We start from the raw sequence: 20,292 nt of genomic DNA, 5'->3' as shown, positions 1-20,292 counted from the left end.
AATTATAGTGCTTCTTGCTCAGTAACTGATAAAACAAATACAAACACACACACAAAGTCAGTAACAATATAGACGTTTTGATGAAGACTAATAACTAATTTGAAATAATTGACATTTTCTAAAACTCTATACCCAATGACAATAGAACACGTGTTCTTTCCAGGTGCTCATGGACATTCACCAAGATAAACGATATTAACAATGACACAAACAATATTCTGAGCCATAAAATGAGTTTCTGTATCTTCTAATCACAGCAGAATTAGATTAAAACCAGTCTTTAATTGTAGAATGTCCTAAATAATTCATGGATCAAGAAGAAATAATAAATGACATTAAAAAAATCTAGAGTTTATTTTTGTATATGGTGTTAGAGAATGTTCTGATTTATTTTACGTGTAGCTCTCCAGTTTTCTAATTACTGGTTATTGAAGAGTCTGTCTTTCCTCAGTTATATATCCTTGCCTCTTTTGACATAGATTAATCGACCATAAGTATGCAAGTATGTTTCCGGGCTCTCTATTCTATCCCGTTGATCTGTGTGTCTGTTTTGTGCCAGTACCTCACTCTTTGGATTACTGTATTTTTTTTTTTTTTAGCAAAAAGTATATATTGTACAGTACAGGGAAATAAATATAACCATTATTTTATAATAACTTTAAATGGAATATAAAATATAAAAGCATTGCATTGCTATGCTATATACCTGAAAATAATTTAATATTGTAAATCAACTAAATGTCAAAAAGTATGACTTTAATAAACATCTAATTAAACTAATTAAGAGAAAAGAGGAGAAACTCAAATTCCATGTTAATCAGCAAAGAAGCAGCACCACAATAGATGCTATATATATATAAAGTGTTAATAAGGCAATATTATGGATAGCTTTATGTCAATAGACTCAAAAATGTTGATACATAGGTAAATTTCTTGTAACATAAAAATTAGCATAATTTATAGAAGAAATAATGGAAACTCACATAGCCCAATATATATTACAGAAATTGAATATATAATAAACTTTCTTCCAGAGAAAACCCCAGATCCAGATAACCTCACTAGAAAATTCTATCTAACTTTTAAGGAAGATAATATCACTCCTACACAAAATCTTCCTGAATTTAGAGGAGATCAGCCTTATACTGATACCAAATCATAAAAAACAGTAATTATATTATATGGTTCAGTGGGGTTTATCTCCACAACACAAAATTGGTTTATCATTTGAAAGTTAGTCAATGAAATTCATGATACAAACAGAATAAAGAAGAAACCCATATACTCATCTCTATATACAGCAAAGAAACATTAAACAGATCTAACACCCATTCATGTAAGACCTCCCAGCAAACTAGCAAGAGAAGAGAACATACTCAAGCTAGTAAAGGGCATTTATGAAAAACCACGACTGATACCTTGCCTAACGGTGAAAGCCGGGACATATGCCCTAAGCCCAGAATCGCTTTCATCACTACTGTTCAACACTGAACCGAAAGTGCTAGTTACTTAAAACGTGCTAGCTAGTAAGAAAAATAAAAGACAAGAGACTGGAAAAAAGAAGTAAAACCGTTAATGTCCATAGATGTATAAAATCTGCAAAGCAATCTGCAAAAAAGCTACTATAACTAAGAGGTTAGTTTAGCAAGATTGCAGGATAAAAACTTAATATACAGAAACTAATTGTATTTCCATATATTGGCAATAAACAAGGACATGATTTTTAATACCATAGAAATAAGTTTAACTACAAACCTTCCAGGCTTATGCAGAGAAAACTGCAAAATGTTGCTGAGAGAACATTTAGAATACTCAAACAAATGAAGAGATTTACCATGTTTCTGGATTAGAAAATCAATATTTTTAATATATCCATTCTTCCTAAACTGACTCATTGATTAAGTGCAATCCTAATTAAAATCACAACCAGCTTTTCCCCCTCGAAATTGACAAGACTATTCTAAAATTGATAAAAAAATTTGAGAAAGGCATCATAGCCAAAACAGCCTTGGAGAAGATACACAAAATAGGAGGATTTACAATATTTTATTTCAAGACAACACAGAATAGAGTTGATGTAAGCATATCATTCAGTGAACAGAACAGAGATGCTAGAAATAGATCCACATATATGCGGTCAATCTATTTTCAACAGAATTGCTAAAACAATTCAATCAAGGTAAAGGCTGTCCTTTTTACCAAACAGTGGCAGAATAACTGAATATTCATATGGAGACAAAAGTACTTGATCCTCACCTCATGCTGCTCATTAAAATCAGTTGAAATGGATAATAGCCCCAAATGGAAAGGCTGAAACTCTGAAACTTCTGGAGGAAAACTTCTAGGAGAAAAAAATGTTCATAAACTTATAGTAAATATTTTTAGGACACACAGAGCGTAAGACATAAAAAGAAAAACAGGCAAATTTTAATTCACCACAATTCAAATCTTTTGCTCTTGAAAGACACTTTTAAGAAAATAAAAGCCAATCCATAGATTGGGAGAAAATATTCGTAGAATATATGCCATACAAATGGCTGGTATCCAGAATGTGTGTATTTGTATGAAGTATGAACAAACCTAACAATATTGTTATTTGGGGACACCTATTTTATGCCTGGCATTCTGTATGTGTGTATAGAGGGGCATGTGTATTGTATATACAACTCAATAACAAGGATATAAACAATTCAGTGGAAAAATGGGCAAAAGATTTAAATATTTGCTTCACAGAAGACATACAATTGGCCAATCAGTACATCAGAAGATACTGTATTAGTTTCCTAGAGCTTTTCCAAGTGTCTTGCACTGGATATTATTTCTGTTAAAACAATATAAATTTTTCTTTCACAAGCCTGCAACCAGAAGTCTGTAAAATTAAGGACGTGTTAGAGCTATGCTCCTTATGAAGACTCTAGGGAAGGATCTGTTCCGCGACTCTCCCAGCTTCTGTTGGTTGCTAGCAGTCCTTTGAATTCTGAGGTCTATAGATACATCATTTCTGCCTCTCTCTTCACATGGCATTCTCCTCTGTTTGTGCATGTGTCTATTGGCATGACCTTCTAAGGACACCCGCTGTTGAATTTAGGACCCACTATAAACCAGTGTGATTTCATCTTACCTTGATTACATCTGCAAAGATCCTACTACTGAATAAGGTCATGTTCACAAATATTAGGGGTAAGGACATCAATACATCTTTCTAGGGGACACAATTCAATCCACGACAGATTCCTAACATCATCAGGGAACTGCACATTAAAACTATAATGAGAGTGCCTACTACAACGGCTGAAATTTTTCCCCCAAATCTGACACTACTAAGTGTTGACAACAATACAGAGCATATAGAATTCTCACACAAAATTGGTGGCTGGTAAAATGGCATAGACACTTTGGAGAACAATCAATTTCATGTAAAGTTAAATGTATTATCACCCTAGGTCTGGAAATTCCAGGGCTAGATATTTACTTAAATGAAAACATATAATCATACAAGTCCACAGAAAAAAACATAGAGTATAAAACATAGAGTCCATACACACAAATGTCCATAACAGCTTTATTTACAATAACCCCAAACTGAAAACAACCCTAATGTCCTTTAACAGGTGAATGAATAAGCAAATTGTGACAAGTCCATGCAATGGAATAGCATCCTAAAAAGAACTAAAGCATGGATATATGTAATGATTTGGATGCATCTCAGAATTAATATGGTGAGTGCAAGACATCAAAGGCCAAACGCTACATACAGTGTGATTATATTTATATGAATTTCTATAATGACAGAAATCAAACCAGTAATTTACTCGAATGGAAGTTAGAGAAAGGAGATTAACCGAAAAGCATCATAAAGAAAATTTGGGGATGATATCAATATCCTGTATCTTGATGATGGTGGTAGTGTTTACATTTGCTAAAACTTAATGAGTATAATTAAATAGATTCATTTTATTTCATGTACATTTGCATCAATAGATCTGGTTTTTTTTTTTTTTGGATATAGGCAGCTGTTATTAGAGTGAGACTTCTCTGGGATAACTACTCTTCTCTAATTCACATTCAAGCCAGGCAAATTAACACATTCACATTTAGTTATGATAACTAAATAAAAGAACACCCACTACTAACCTATACCCACCCTGCCATACAGAGTAACTGAAGTTCTTTCCTGTTAGGAGCTTTTAAGACATAGTGTTAATATTTGTATTTATGTTTATTCAGTGGTTGCTAATTATTCTATTTCACAGATGTGGACAATTATATCATTTTTTGAATTTTGCTGGTCTTGTAACTTTTATAAATTACTAGCTCTTAATATAAACTTGATTGTGGGTAGTGGAAAGAGCTTCAAGCCTAATCAGCCTGTGGTTGAGATTCTGACTTTGCCATTTGACAGCTGTGCTCCTTTCATTCCCCCCATTCGTCCATGAAGTATATCTCAGGGGATTTATGCCAGGTATTTCCAAGTATATCTTGGATATATATACTTGGATATATTCCAAGTATATCTCAGGGGAAATATGCCAGGTATTTCCCCAGGCATAGGGAAATCCTCTTGACCTCTCAGAGCTTACAGTCCCAAGCTTCACCTTACTTACCCTCTCTAAATTTCTAAATTTGGCTGTTTTGCAGGTGGGGTTGTAATACCATCTTCATGGGGAGGTTGTAAGGGTTAAGCGAGATCACCACCTAATCTACTCAGTCTGCACTAGGCATGAGTGTGCCCCCTCCTGCTATGCCCATCTTTATGTGTTTCCAGCTCCCTTATCTACCCTCTCCTCATCTTCTATCATGTCATAACTTTTTCCTATCCATCCTCTCTTTTCCCATCATGAATCTGATGTCTCCCTCTGTACTGTGTTTCAGTTCAGTTCAGTTCAGTCACTCAGTCGTGTCCGACTCTTTGCGACCCCATGAATCGCAGCACACCAGGCCTCCCTGTCCATCACCAGCTCCCTGAGTTCACTCAGACTCACGTCCATCGAGTCAGTCATGCCATCCAGCCATCTCATCTTCTGTCGTCCCCTTCTCCTCCTACCCCCAATCCCTCCCAGCATCAGAGTCTTTTCCAATGAGTCTACTCTTCTCATGAGGTAGCCAAAGTACTAGGGTTTCAGCTTTAGCATCATTCCTTCCAAAGAACACCCAGGGCTGATCTCCTTCAGAATGGACTGGTTAGGTCTCCTTGCAGTCCAAGGGACTCTCAAGAGTCTTCTCCAACACCACAGTTCAAAAGCATCAATTCTTCGGCGCTCAGCCTTCTTCACAGTACTGTGTTTAACAGACCACAAATGCTGCTGCTTGTTTCTTTCCTCAGCTAAAAAAGGGTTATTTGCACTTCTGAGTGTATCCATTTATCTCTTTTCCCATTTCAACTCTTTTATTGGTAAACTTAAGTTGGATGGTATTTGAAAAACAGTTCCTGGGCTGATTTTCAGGCTATCCAAAATTAAATGGAGTATGATTTTCTTCAACAGTATCTCTTTATAATTGAATGGCATCTTACCTTTAGAAAGCCTTTTTGTAACTATTGGCTCATTCAGTGATCTCAACCACTTTGTGCAGTCAATGAGGGGATGAGTGTATCTACTGTACAGACTCATATACCTTGGCTTATCTAGTTACAAAGGTATTTAGATCAGAGCTGGAATGTTCACCTGCTTGTGTTTTCTATTTGTGTTTATGTATTTCCCCAAATTGATTGACTTCTGGTTGTATGCTAGATGTCATGTGATGCTGCCTTAAGAAATTCCTTGTCTGTATGGGCATGCATCCAGCAGCTGGAGAGAAGTAATTATGATACATGTTGAAGATACAGTAATAGCCCATGGACCAGTGAACAGGATGAAGGAGGAAAGGATCAGCCTTGCTAACCCAGGAGAAAGGGTACTATGAATTGCCACGTAAGCTGAGAGTCGAGGCTAGCTATGGTTTCTCCATGAGAATGGTAAAGGGAAAGGCCTTCCTAAAATATCCCAAAGCTACTCGCTGATTGGGATTTTTTTTTTTCTTTTTCTTTCTGATAAATGGAGAAAATAAGGACTTGTTTCCTGCAGCCATTTCTTGGGCCATTTTTCCATGAGGCCAAGGTCCCTGCTCAGGCTGGATGGAACCCACGCAGAGAGGCAGTGGGGATGGGATTTGTGTTCATCAGCATGCATTTCTTGAAACTGGCCACCAGTGAACAACCAAATCTCCTCACAATATTCTTAGGCTTCCTTATGTGTTTGATTAGTTTTTCCCAGTAGGGAATGAAAGAAAGGCAGCAGCAATTGAAAAAACTTGCTCTCTACATGACCCAAGTTTGGCTTCTGGAGTAATGTTGATCTTCAGAACAGACAGGAAAGTCAGAATCATTCCAGGTTTTAATGGACAGCCCACTACTGGAAGTGCTTGGTCCTGGCAGTGAATGGGGGTGAAGGAAGCAGGAGAACCTGAGGTCACTTATCGACTGTTTCACAGCCTCCTTAATATTCTTTTGTGTCAATTTCCCTTTCATAAAAGAAGATGGATTCATATATAATGTTCTTTCATTTATTCATTCTCTTGATAGCCTACAGAGCATATACTACATAGCAGGCCCTCTGTTAGATGTCAAGGATGTAAGGATACAAGAGTGATATGTGATATACAAGGAATATACTACTCCCCTGAGCTTCCCAGGTGTTGCAGTAGTAAAGAATCTGCATACTAATGCAGGAGATGCAAGAGATGTGGGTTTGATCCCTGGGTTGAGAAGAACCCTGGAGTAGGAAATGGCTACCTACTCCGGTATTCCTGCCTAGAAAATTCCGCAGACAGAGGAGTCTGGCAGGCTCCAGTCCATGGGGCTGCAAAGAGTCAGATATGACTGAGTAAAAACACAAAAATACAGTTTCCCACAGGGGTTCCTGATGAAATGGGCAACAAACAGAAAAATCAGGTTGGCGAAGGGCAATGTGAGTCCAGATGAAGGGGCCAACTTTTCCCAGAGAAATCAACAGAGAACCTCATGGAGAAGTGAGAAAGGAGAAGCTGGTTGGTTGTGTGACCCAAGAGCAATTTTGGTGAAGAAGAGAAATATGTAATGAAAATCTTTTATATTATTTTGGAGGGATATGCAACATAAGCCTTCTCTTTAATATTGCTCATTAATATTTTTTAAATTGTATTTATTTTTACTTTTGGCTGTGCTGAGTCTTTGTCACTGTGCGTGGACTTTCTCTGGTTGTGGAGAGTGTGGGCTACTCTTTAGTTGCACTGCGCAGGCTTCTCATTAAGGTGACTTCTCTTGTGGAGCACCGGTTCTATGCGCTCAGGCTCAGTAGTTGTGGCACATGCACTTAGTTGCTCCAAGGCATGTAGAATCTTCCCAGACCAGGGATCAAATCTGTTTCCCCTGCATTGGCATGCAGATTCTTATTCACTGTATCCCCAGGGAAGTCCTTTTTTTTTCTTTTTGCTCATTAATATTTGGTGAAGTAGATTATCTTTGGGAAGAAGGTTCTGAGCTTTAGGGTTTCCCACTTCAGGGTTTATGTGGGACACACTGGATACAGAAAAAGTCAATATGAAATGGAATTTAAATAAATATATATATACATACACATATATTTGTATATCTAACTATTGAATAATAAATATATATATGGTATATATGTCAGTTCAGTTCAGTTCAGTTGCTCAGTTGTGTCCGACTCTTTGCGATCCATGGACTGCAGCATGCCAGGCCTCCCTGTCCATCCCCAACTCCCAGACTTTACTCAAACTCATGTCCATTGAGTCAGTGATACCATCCAACCATCTCATCCTCCATTGTCCCCTTCTCCTCCTGCCTTCAATCTTTCCCAGCATCAGGGTCTTTTCAAATGAGTCAGCTCTTTGCATCAGGTGGCCAAAGTATTGGAGTCTCAGCTTTGATATCAGTCCTTCCAATGAACACCCAGGACTGATCTCCTTTAGGATGGACTGGTTGGATCTCCTTGCAGTTCAAGGGACTCTTAAGGGTCTTCAACACCGCAGTTCAAAACCATCAATTATTCAGCGCTCAGCCTTCAACTATGGACATTTGTTGGCAAAGTAATGTCTCTTCTTTTTAATGTGCTGTCTAGGTTGGTCATCTTTCTTTCCAAGGCGTAAGCATCTTTTAATTTCATGGCTGCAGTCACCATCTGCAGTGATTTTAGAGCCCCCCAAAATAAAGTCTGCCACTGTTTCCATTGTTTCCCCATCTATTTCCCATGAAGTGATGGGACCAGATGCCATGATCTTCGTTTTCTGAATGTTGAGCTTTAAGCCAACTTTTTCACTCTCCTCTTTCACTTCATCAAGAGGCTCTTTAGTTCTTCTTCACTTTCTGCCATAAGGGTGATGTCATCTGACTATCTGAGGTTATTGCATATCTGCATATCCCGGCAATCTTGATTCCAGCTTGTGCTTCATCCAGTCCAGCGTTTCTCATGATGTACTCTGCATATAAGTTAAATAAGCAGGGTGACAATATACAGCCTTGACATACTGCTTTTCCTGTTTGGAACCAGTCTGTTGTTCCATGTCCAGTTCTAACTATTGCTTCCTGACCTGCATACAGATTTCTCAAGAGGCAGGTCAGGTGGTCTGGTATTCCCATCTCTTTCAGAATTTTTCACAGTTTATTGTGATCCACAAAGTCAAAGGCTTTGGCATAGGTGTATATGTAGATTTCCCTAAAATAGAACTTCTTGGGGAACAAAAAAATTGTTATTTCAACAACATGTTGTTAGTGTCGTAACATGGGTTAATATTTAAGTACTTACTATGTACCAGATTCTTTTCTAAGTACCTTAAATGTAATATATCTTATTTAACCTTTATAACAACTTCATGAGGTAAATACTAACATTAGCATCATTTTGCAGGGAAGGAATCTGAGACACAGAGAAGTTAGGCTACTCTCCCAAGGACACACAGAGAATAAGCTATAGAAACTGGGATTTGAATCTAGGCAGCCTAGACCTAGTACCTCAACTATTTACCACTGTGCCTGATTATTTAAGACATGGCTCATGTTTAATATTTTTTGTAAGAAATTGAATTCTTCTGGGAGCCTAGAGTACAGATGGAGCAAGCAAGACAGCTTTGATTCTCAAGCAGTCAAACATAAGGAACAGAGACTTCCGCTTTCCATGGTCGCTTTAAATGGATTGCTTCCTCCTCAATTTGATTACACATCTTGGACAAGATTTGCTAATTTGGTTCTTTCATTCAGTAACTATTTATTGAGTAGCTACTCTGTGCCGGAAATTTATTTGAGGTGGTAGAGAAAGAGCAGTGAACAAAATTAGCTAAATGACAGTTATTATGGAGTTTATTTTCTGATGGGAAGGACAACAGAAGAATGAATTGATGGTTTGTGCAGCAATGATAACTGCTATGGAAATATGGGACACAGAATATAGAGGAAGGAGGGGAGCAGTCATGTGACACAGGGTGGCCAAGAGATGCCCTATTGACAAGATGACATTGACATGATATGACAAGACTCAGAGTGAAGGAATGAGCATACAATATTCAGGAGAAGAGCACTGCAAGCAAAGGAAAGAGCAAGTGGGAAAACCTTGAGGTTCAATTGTACTTAGTGCATGTGAGGAATAGATGAGAGACCAATGCGTCTAATGCAGAGTGAGCTGGAAGCAGAGGGGTAATGTGACCCATGAGAGATTTAACAGAGACTTTGATTTTTACTCTGAGATAAGAAACCACCAGAGATGTCTGGGCAGAGGCATGAAGGATTGATTTATTTCTCTCTTATGTTTTAAAAAAGATTACTCTTACTGTTGGGTGAAAAATCAACTCTAAGGAGCACATGGGTGGTCACAGAGAGGGAAACAAGGTAACTCCTGCAATAATTCAGGCAAGGCATGATGGTGGTAGTATTGGAGGTGATGAAATGTGTTATTCTGTATTCTGAAAGTAGGGCTAACTAAATTTGAGGCAGTCACTTGATAGATAATATTTAAGCCATAAAACTGGCTAAGATCACCCAAGGAGTGAGTCTTAGTAGAGAAGAAACAGTGTTCAAGGATGGAGACCTGGAAAACTCTGATGTTTAGAGATGGGGGGCAGGTAGGAAGGGCCAGCAAATGGGACTAAGAAGGGGGACCCAGGGAAGAAAGAAAAAACAAGGGTGGGGTGGCATCCTGGAAGTCAGGTGAAGAAGGGCCTTCATGTAGGAGGTTGACCAGCTGTGTGTCAAGATCCTGCTAATCATAAGGACTAAGAGCTGACAACTGGGTTAAGTAACACAGAGGTCACTGGTGACCTTGACAAAAGCTGCTTTGATGTGGTGGAGGTAGTGGTGGGGAAGCCTGCTTGGAGGTTTAAGAGAAAATTGTTTACCTCTGGATATACTTTCACACGAGGCTGTCAACTGGATGGGAATGGAATCTGCTTTCACACTCCTCAGAGGCCTGAGACTTGTCCTTAGAAAACCAAAGCTCAAAGGCCCGGGGCTTTAGAGGCAGCAAATAAGAAAGTGAAACCTTTGAACTTGGCAATAGTATTAAAGTTGTCATCTAGGGCTTGAAATGTTAGAGTGACAGATCTTACTCCAAGAAATAAAACGAACCAGTTGTTGGGTTTATTCTGGTTCTCTGCCTAAGACTACAGCTAATGAGTCTCCTTCAGCTATTTACCAGGGAATATGCCTCCCCAGCCTCCTTTGACAACAAAATTCAGAAACCTTAAAAGGCTGGACTCTGGGGAAAAAAATTGTTCTTTCTCTCTCTGATGAAAATTTCCTCACAGTTCATAGTCCTCTTCATTTGTCAACAGATCACCCTCAAAATGCCAGGTGTGGTTGATATGAATATTGGGCTAGGATATCAAAGAACTGAATTCTAATCCCTATTCTGTTACTAATTTGTTGTGAAAAATAGTTGTAATATTGGATCCCTCTGTACCTTGGTGTTTTCATCTAGTTTGGCAGAAGAACTTTTGAATTTCCTTCTCTCTCTTCTGATCTCTTTTAAAATTCATTTATGCTTTCCCAGTTCCTAGTTTCTGTTACCCATCCATTCCTTGAAATGAGGTATAAGGGATATTTTCCAACTGTTCGATCATCTTTACGAATCTTCTATTGGTATGGGTACCTATCCACTGTGGAGCACAGCTTTCAGTCTTCATGTATCAAAAACTCAAGGCTGGGCTCAGATGGCAGCTGCTATCTGGAGTCCTGACCCGACCGGGACTGGTTGCTTCCTTTGAGCTCTCAGTGCTCTCAGCGTGGTGCCAGATACCCATCACTGGCCTTGTGTACTTGGCAAGGTAATTAGTGTCTCTGTGCTTTGGCTTCTCAACTGAAATGGGAATTTCACTATCACATGTGTCAAGAGAACATAGGTGATAATCATTGGATCCTCCCCAAGAGTGGCTGCTATTACTTACCTATCTACTTACCTGGTAGGTAACTGCTAATTGTAGGTACCTGATGATACCCACTTGGTTCAGATTTTACTGTGAAAAATAAATAGCCAGAGAGGTTCTTTTAACTGAGGACTTAAGGAACAGTAAAAAAGTTAAATGAAAACCAAGTGCACTATTAAAAATAAAAGCCCTCCTAAGATTGTCTGCAACTCTGCATACTGTGTAGTGGGTTCTAAAACCAACTCCCAGGTCCCCCCTCACTCTGAACCATCTCTGTTTGGGTGCGGTCTACCTTTCTCTAGATTCTGTTAGCTGCCTCCCTCTGTCTCATTCTTCTCCTTTTCTATGTATGCTCTGGCATTCATTGCTTCTTGGGGTCCTTAGTACAAGATTCAGTGAGGCTGCAGTCTTTGCATATGCAAATATTTGAAACAGACTTTAAGAACCCAGTCTGCCTGACTCAAGAGGTCTGTCCCCCTACCCTGAGGTCTGCAAAGTGAGTGGCTGCATTCTAAGTGTCCTCTCTCTGCACCCTGCATTTTGGTTTCCTGCCAGGCACTTCTAAAGGGAAGAGACATTTGAAATATCTTTTGGAAGGAGAATTCAATCGTTCAATCCCATTTGGGGTTCCCCATATTCAGTAGAAATATGGATTATGTGATTCAGTCCATAGAGCATTAACTCATCATTTCCTTTGCTTATTTGAAAATGAGGGAGAGAGTATGATATGGGTGGCAGGACCCACTTACACCATTTCTATTGTCTCTTCTACTGCAATGTGAGCCCCTTAAAGGAAGGGCTAGTACTTTTCACCTCCGCACGTCTGATGGGCTGAGGCATTACTCAAGGCCTGCCCCCCCCCCCCCCCACGCCCGAGGAACACAATCGGTAGCTGCTGGAGGGAATTTTGTTGAATCCTTGCCCTGGAGTGTAATACCAGCTATGACAGCACAGTGGGTTCAGAGAGATTAGGGGCTTCTTTTAGGGTCATCCAGGACCAAAGGGTGAAGTGGGGTGCTGGAGTGCACTGAATGGACTCAGCTTTGGAAAACCTCAGAGAAAGTCATGGTTTCCCCCAACTTTGCACTCTAAGTAGAAATTTCCCACTCTAAGAACAGTGTTTCCCAAATTTTGGTCCACAGAGTGGTGCTGGTCACCAGTGAAATGAAAATGGGAAAGGTGGTGATTTTTTTTCTTCATTTTAATAAAACCAAATTAATGCTTCTAATCTAATTTATGGCCTCCCTGCATTTTTTTTTTCATGTCCTGCTACATTGAAATAACCTTTTGAAAGTATGGTGATGGTATACAGTAAATGCTTTTCTTCAAGTTACTATTAGGGAGAAACATCGGTATCCTACATTGACTTTAATTTAGTTCTGACATTTTCCCACCATGTCACCTCTCTAAGGTGTGCTGTTAGAGCAGTGGTTTCTAATGAGAGATGGGCCATTTGGTAATCTGAAGTTTTAGACCCTTCTCAAAAAAAAAAAATCCACATGTACACACACACACACACACACACACACACACACACATGTTTGCAGGTAATTTTGGAAGGCTCACAGGCCTCTTTAAGACGAGTCATGGGCTTTCTAAGGGTTTAGAAAACCCATGTTAGGAATTCCTGAACCAGAGGGAGCAACCTTTATTGTGAGAAAATGGCCTTTTCCTATTCATTTCCCTTTGGATGAAATAGTCAACGTCAATAAAAAGTTTTCCCTCCCACCCTTTTAGGACCGTTAAAAATCCAGGGAACCAAAGATAGCGATGAAGGATTTAATAGATATTTTAGAAAAGCAAATGGCACTTTGTCTAAGGCAGCAACACGCAACATTTGAACCAGAGTTCCGTGGATGTGGTGGGTGCAGGAACCACTCTTCCCTCTGGCATAATTTGCTGAGCATATGTTGCAACCCATCACCACCGACAGGGCTCTGTGCATCTCTCAGGCTGTCTGGGGGAGTCTTTTTGAAGGCATTCAGCCATCTGTTAGGGTTTCCTGCTCACAAGGGTGCTTTGGTGCCATGAGGAGATGTGACATGACATTTTGAATCTGGACCCACGTATTACAATGCCAAGGGCAGGGACAGCCCTGGGAGACTGACGCTGGCATTGTCTAGAGATGAGCATGTCAATCAAATACATCTGGCTGAGCAGTCATATTAGCAGCTGGGTCCCTGCAATTTAGAGGAAAAGGGGAATGGAAGGTTTTAGAACCTTTTGGAAGAGAAGGACAGACCCCTTCCAGCTCATCTTCTGAAGAAGAAGCCTTGGGGTTAAAGTGAAGACTACAGCTGGAGCAGGGAAGTTGGCAGTGATCACAAGATCGCAGAACCATGAAGATCATTAAATCCAGGATTTCTCAGACTTCAGTGATTCTAACTCCATAGCCATGATTTTTAGCTATCCACATGCTGCCAGTATTTTTCTTTATATTTTCTTTAAATAGGCTTACACTTATATTTAAATACATGTGTTTTAAAAGAAACTTTATATATAAGTAATTAAATAGAAGTCAGCATCACTTGCTATAAGGGCAGTATAGTCAAATAAACGACCCAATCAAAAAATGGGCCAAAGAACTAAATAGACATTTCTCCAAAGAAGACATACGGATGGCTAACAAACACATGAAAAGATGCTCAACATCACTCATTATTAGAGAAATGCAAATCAAAACCACAATGAGGTACCACTTCACACCAGTCAGAATGGCTGTGATCCAAAAATCTGCAAGCAATAAATGCTGGAGAGGGTGTGGAGAAAAGGGAACCCTCCTTCCCACTGTTGGTGGGAATGCAAACTAGTACAGCCACTATGGAGAACAGTGTGGAGATTCCTTAAAAAATTGCAAATAGAACTACCTTATGACCCAGCAATCCCACTTCTGGGCATACACACCGAGGAAACCAGAATTGAAAGAGACACATGTACCCCAATGTTCATCGCAGCACTGTTTATAATAGCCAGGACATGGAAACAACCTAGATGTCCATCAGCAGATGAATGGATAAGAAAGCTGTGGTACATATACACAATGGAGTATTACTCAGCCGTTAAAAAGAATTCATTTGAATCAGTTCTGATGAGATGGATGAAACTGGAGCCGATTATACACAGTGAAGTAAGCCAGAAAGAAAAACACCAATACAGTATACTAACACATATATATGGAATTTAGGAAGATGGCAATGACGACCCTGTATGCAAGACAGGGAAAGAGACACAGATGTGTATAACGGACTTTTGGACTCAGAGGGAGAGGGAGAGGGTGGGATGATTTGGGAGAATGACATTCTAACATGTATACTATCATGTAAGAATTGAATCGCCAGTCTATGTCTGACGCAGGATGCAGCATGCTTGGGGCTGGTGCATGGGGATGACCCAGAGAGATGTTATGGGGAGGGAGGTGGGAGCGGGGTTCATGTTTGGGAACACATGTAAGAATTAAAGATTTTAAAATTTAAAAAATAAAAAACTAAAAAAATTAAAAAATAAATAATTTAAAAAAAAATGAAAACAAAGCAGTCGTTTGAAATTTTAGCTCAACATTGCTAAAAATGGGAAATCAGCAAGAGTCATGGGCTTGTTAAATGGGCATGAACTCAGACTTTCTCCTTGATGTAGTTGGCAATATTGAAAACAAATTCAATAGTGAATCATCATTGTAAATCAATTATACTTCAATTTTTAAAATGTGAAACATCATTAATTTATGTGCTTAATATTAATTAATACCACATCCAAGAATTCACTGAGTTTCATGTGTCACCTAAAATCATTTTTTTGTGCTGCTGGAGAGCTCCGTTTTATACTGTGGATGACACCTGGAGAAAGGGAAAGACTTGTCTAAGGTAATCATGGTTCTAAATCCATCCCATATCTATGCCATTTATCAACTTATTTTATATTTATTTATTTAAAAAATTAATTTGGCTTCTCCGGGTCTTAGCTGTGGCATCTGAGATCTAATCCCCTGAACAACGACTGAACCCTGGCTGCCTGCATTGGGCGGTAGCCGCTGGACCACCAGGGAAGTTCCTATAAACCAATTTTATAGCGTCACTTGCTGGAGGCAGATTGTACATGCCCGTACCTTGACTTTGGACTCTGCCTTTGTAACTTCCTGTGGCCAATGCGATGTTAGCCAGTGTGGTGCTTGGTTTGTAGAGCTGGGCTTGCCTTGCTTTCTTGCACTTTGACACCACTGTAGGGAGGACATGTCATGGTGATCCTGTTGGTTTCAGAAGGATGGCAGACATGTTGAGCAGACCTACTTTCTATTTGCCGAAAAATTCGGTTTTGGACTCTAAGTTGCTGATTCTCCCTTTTGGTGCTATATGGGGAGTGTGTATGTATTTGAATCTGTGTGTGAGAGAGAGACAGCAGACATAAATTGAGAGAGAAAGAGGTAGGGGAAGAAGAAAAGAAAACAGAGAGGAGGGAGATTAAGGATAAGAGGAAGGGAAAGGTTGGCAGGGAAGATCTGTGTCCTGAAGTACACAGGCCCTGTGTCATTCATCTTCTGTATTCCCAAAGCCTGGCAGAGGCTCCCACATATTGATGACAAATAAATGCTTTGTCTCAACAATTTTCCAAATTCAAGAAGCACTTACTGAGAACTGTTACCCACATGTGACTGGGCTATATATATCCAGTGACACAAAAGAAGTCATTTTTGTGCTGTAAGACATCATCATGTATTTTGGTGACAAGATCACCATATATATATATATATATATATATATGTATGTCTATATAGATATATAGTATAATGACCACCATATATATAGATCTAGTATAATGTGACTAAGCACCCACTCAAAGCTGTATCACTGTGCATGAGAGACAAGCAGAGTGTCCCTCAAACATGGCTGTGTCCTCTCTTGTGCTCCTTCACTGTGTGTGCTTTCTTCCGCAACCTTTGGAGAGTTCAGGTTCTCCACAAATCTGAGGCCCTTGTCTTCATTCCTATACTCTTTCTTTTTCTCTGCACACATTTCTATTCCTTTGCTTTTGGATTCTCTCTGCTTTTGTTCCAGAGTCAGTGTAGGTACTCCCATTTTGATGAGTTGCCTTTCTGTCTACTTGTCTTGAAACCCAGGAATCACCCTTCACATCTCTACTGTGTGATTGAATCCTGTGGAGTCTGCAATTTATGCATTGAGTACATTCTGCTCCATCTCTTCTCCCACCACCATGGACCCCTGTCAAGTCTCATCTACCTGTTGCTTAGCATCACCTCCACCTAGTCTATTCCTCAAAGAGGGGTTTGAATAATCTTGTAAAATGCTGATCTGACCATTTAGCTCCCCTGCTAAAAGGCATCTCAGGTACAGCCCACTACAATTTGAAAAAAAAAAAAAAGACTTGTTGCTATAGCTTATAATATTCTGCATGATATGGTAGTTCCATTTTTTAGATAAGACCAAGGAGATTCCAGAGTTGGTAACTGGCAACACTGACTGACTTGAAGTCTATCTTTCTTCATGCTGATAATTGTAACCACAATTACAGTTGCCGTTTATTCAGTGCATGTAATAATATACACATAATTTAGCTCTGTACACATATTAAATTTTTTAATTCTCACAAATCTACAAAATAGACACTGTTCTTATCCCAACAAATGAGGAAAGTTAGGCACAGAATGCTTAAGCAATTTCTCCAAGGACATGTGGCTTGAAAATGACAAAGCCCAGGCAGTATAACTTCCTTATCCCTACGAAGCCATCCAGTGAACATAGAATTGACCATAAAGGAAGGACTATGTTCTAACTGTCACCTGTTTCTCCATCACAATAGTTTTCTGGCTAGATGTCAGGCTCTCCATATCTTTCTATAGTTTCCTAAGTTGGCATTGCTTCTTTCCCCTAAAGAGATAACTAAGTATAAACAGCAACATCAACAGAAATTAGCAATCAGCTGTTGAAAACTGGTAAAGTCTCTGAAGGCCTGAGATGATCTTCTTCCAAAGAGGTAATTGCAGGAACCCAGTAAGGATGGAAGGCATTCAGCAGAAAGTAGAGTATGAGCAATCCTAACAGAAATGTCAAAAGGATATGTTTTGCAGATGTTTATTGCAAACAGAAAAAGTAGGTTCAATCACTCATCACAGCCTACACATTTCTTTGTTGGCTGGAAAACATTCAGGTGTTTTGTTTTTTCAGAAAAAAAAAAATTATTTTCCAGGATGGCATGGAGAAAATCTTAGCTTTGAAATTCTGATTGTGAGTATCTATAGCCTATTTAAAAATGCTACTGCTGCCTTGAAACATGAAAAAAGATGACAAAAGCTGATGAACATGACAAATCCACTGGTTTCATATATCTTCTGTCCTTTGCCCCCCATTTCCTCCAACCTCTGAGCTTTCTGAAGATCTCATCTGTGATTCTGGACATTTTGAAACCAGAATCTGTATTTGGCACATGTGAGTACATGATTAAATGAAAATAATCACCTTCTTGCTCCTTTTGCCTCTATCAGTTCAGTTCAGTCGCTCAGTCGTGTCCGACTCTTTGCAACCCCATGAATCGCAGCACACCAGGCCTCCCTGTCCATCATCCTCTCCCGGAGTTCACTCAGACTCACGTCCATCGAGTCCATGATGCCTTCCAGCCATCTCATCCTCAGTCGTCCCCTTCTCCTCCTGCCCCCAATCCCTCCCAGCATCAGACTCTTTTCCAATGAGTCAACTCTTCGCATGAGGTGGCCAAAGTACTGGAGTTTGAGCTTTAGCATCATTCCTTCCAAAGAAATCCCAGGGCTGATCTCCTTTAGAATAGACTGGTTGGATCTCCTTGGAGTCCAAGGGATTCTCAAGAGTCTTCTCCAACACCACAGTTCAAAAGCATCAATTCTTCAGCACTCAGCCTTCTTTACAGTCCAGCTCTCACATCCATACATAACCACTAGAAAAACCATAGCCTTGACTAGACAGACCTTAGTCGGCAAAGTAATGTCTCTGCTTTTGAATATACTATCTAGGTTGGTCATAACTATAGGAGAGCTTTTTTAACTCCACCTCTGCTGCCACAACCCATATTTGAGCCCCTTGGAGAAAACTGGATTTTAAATCTTAATAATAGTGGGAGTTTGTTCAAATTTCTTATCCTCTTTGAGACTGGTCTCTTCTGGTATCCAGTGGGAGTGATGACGCCTGCATCACAGGGCAGCAGTTGTGATAGTTAAGAAACATGTATTTTAAGTGCCTGGTACTTCTTTTTTTCCTTTAAAATATTTATTTATTTGGCTGCACCCGGTCTTTGTTGTGGCATGTGAGATCTAGTTCCCTGACCAGGGGTTGAACCTGGGTCCCTTGCATTGGGAGCTCAGAGTCTTAGCCACTAGATTACCAGAGAAGTAATTTTTAGTTATGATGGTTTGAGCTGTTATTGTGTGCTGGCACGTTGCTTCTATTATTCTATTGAATTTAACTCTATCAAGTAATTATCTTCATTGTGTTGGCTTGACTAAAAAGTTTATGTTTTTCTGTAAGGTGTTACAGAAAAACCCAAATGAACTATTTTGCCAACCCAATGCAAATGAAGAAGCTGAGGCTCAGAGTGCTACAGTAACTTAAGTAACTTGCCTGTTACCAGTTGAATTCTGTCCCCCTACCCTTGAAAGGTATGTTGAAGACCTAACTGCCACTACCTCAGAATATGACCTTATTTGGAAATAGGGTCTTTCAAGAGGTAATCAAGCACGAGTAAAGTCATTAGACTAAGCCCTAATCCAATTTGTGAAAGTGAAAGTGTTGGTCGCTCAGTCTCTTTGTGACCCCATGGACTGTAGCCCACCAGTCTCTTCCGTCCATGGGATTTTGCAGGCAAGAATACTGGAGTGGGTTGCTATTCCCTTCTCCAGGGGATCTTCCTGAGCCAGGGATCGAACTCAGGTCTCCTGCACTGCAAGCAGATTCTTTACCCTCTGAGCTACCAATTTGACTGGCATCCTTATAAAAAGGGGAAATTAAGATACAGAGACAGATGTGCACAGAGAGAAGACAGTTTGAAGACACAGGAGGCGAAGACAGCCATGTGACTGGAATGATGAGTCTACACACCAAGGAATGCCGTGGATGGCCAGCAAAGGCCACGAGCTGGAAGAGGCAAGGGTGTATTCTCCTCTAGGGCCAGTCAGAGAGAGTGTGGTCCTGCTGATGCCTTGATTTCAGATTTCTAACTTCCAGAACTGCAAGACAGTAGCCTTCTATTGTTTAAGCTATAATGTTGAGGACTTTGTTACAGCAGCCCTGGGAAACTAATATATCACTTAAGGTCACACTATTAATAAGTACCAACACTAGGATTCAGTTCCTGGTCTGTCTGACTTAAGCACTGTGCTGTAAACCACTGCTCTGCTGCTGCTATTCAAAGTATGGGCCCTCGACTAGCAACACTGACCTTACTGTGGAGCTTGTTGGAAATGGAAAATCTCAGGCCCCACCCCAGATGTACTGAATCAGAACCTGCATTTTCACAGGATCTCCAGGGAATTCATATGCACTTTAAAATTTAAGAAGCACTGCTGTAGATTGGGCTTCCCTGGTGGCTCACTTGGTAAAGAATCTGCCTGTAATGCAATAGACCCCGGTTCAATTCCTGGATGAAGAAGATCCCTGGAGGAGGAAATGGCAGCCCACTCCAGTATCCTTGCCATGAGAATTGCATGGACAGAGGAGCCTGGCAGGCTACAGTCCTTGGGCTCAAAAACAGTCAGACATGACTGAGCTGTAGACTACTTTCCATAGTGATCAACCAATACTCATTCCCTTCTCTTTCCCCCCCCAAGCTCCTCTTCTTTGTGCTATTGCAAGAGACTTCTACTAGGTTTTTCTGTTTCTAGTGTGTTCTCCTCTGGACCAATTTCCACTCCACTCAGAACCCTTCCTT

The sequence above is a fragment of the Ovis canadensis genome, chromosome 1, assembly GCF_042477335.2.
Source record: "Ovis canadensis isolate MfBH-ARS-UI-01 breed Bighorn chromosome 1, ARS-UI_OviCan_v2, whole genome shotgun sequence".
Lineage (NCBI taxonomy): Eukaryota > Metazoa > Chordata > Mammalia > Artiodactyla > Bovidae > Ovis > Ovis canadensis.
The sequence above is the reverse complement of the archived record's forward strand: the minus strand, read 5'-3'. Positions refer to the sequence as shown.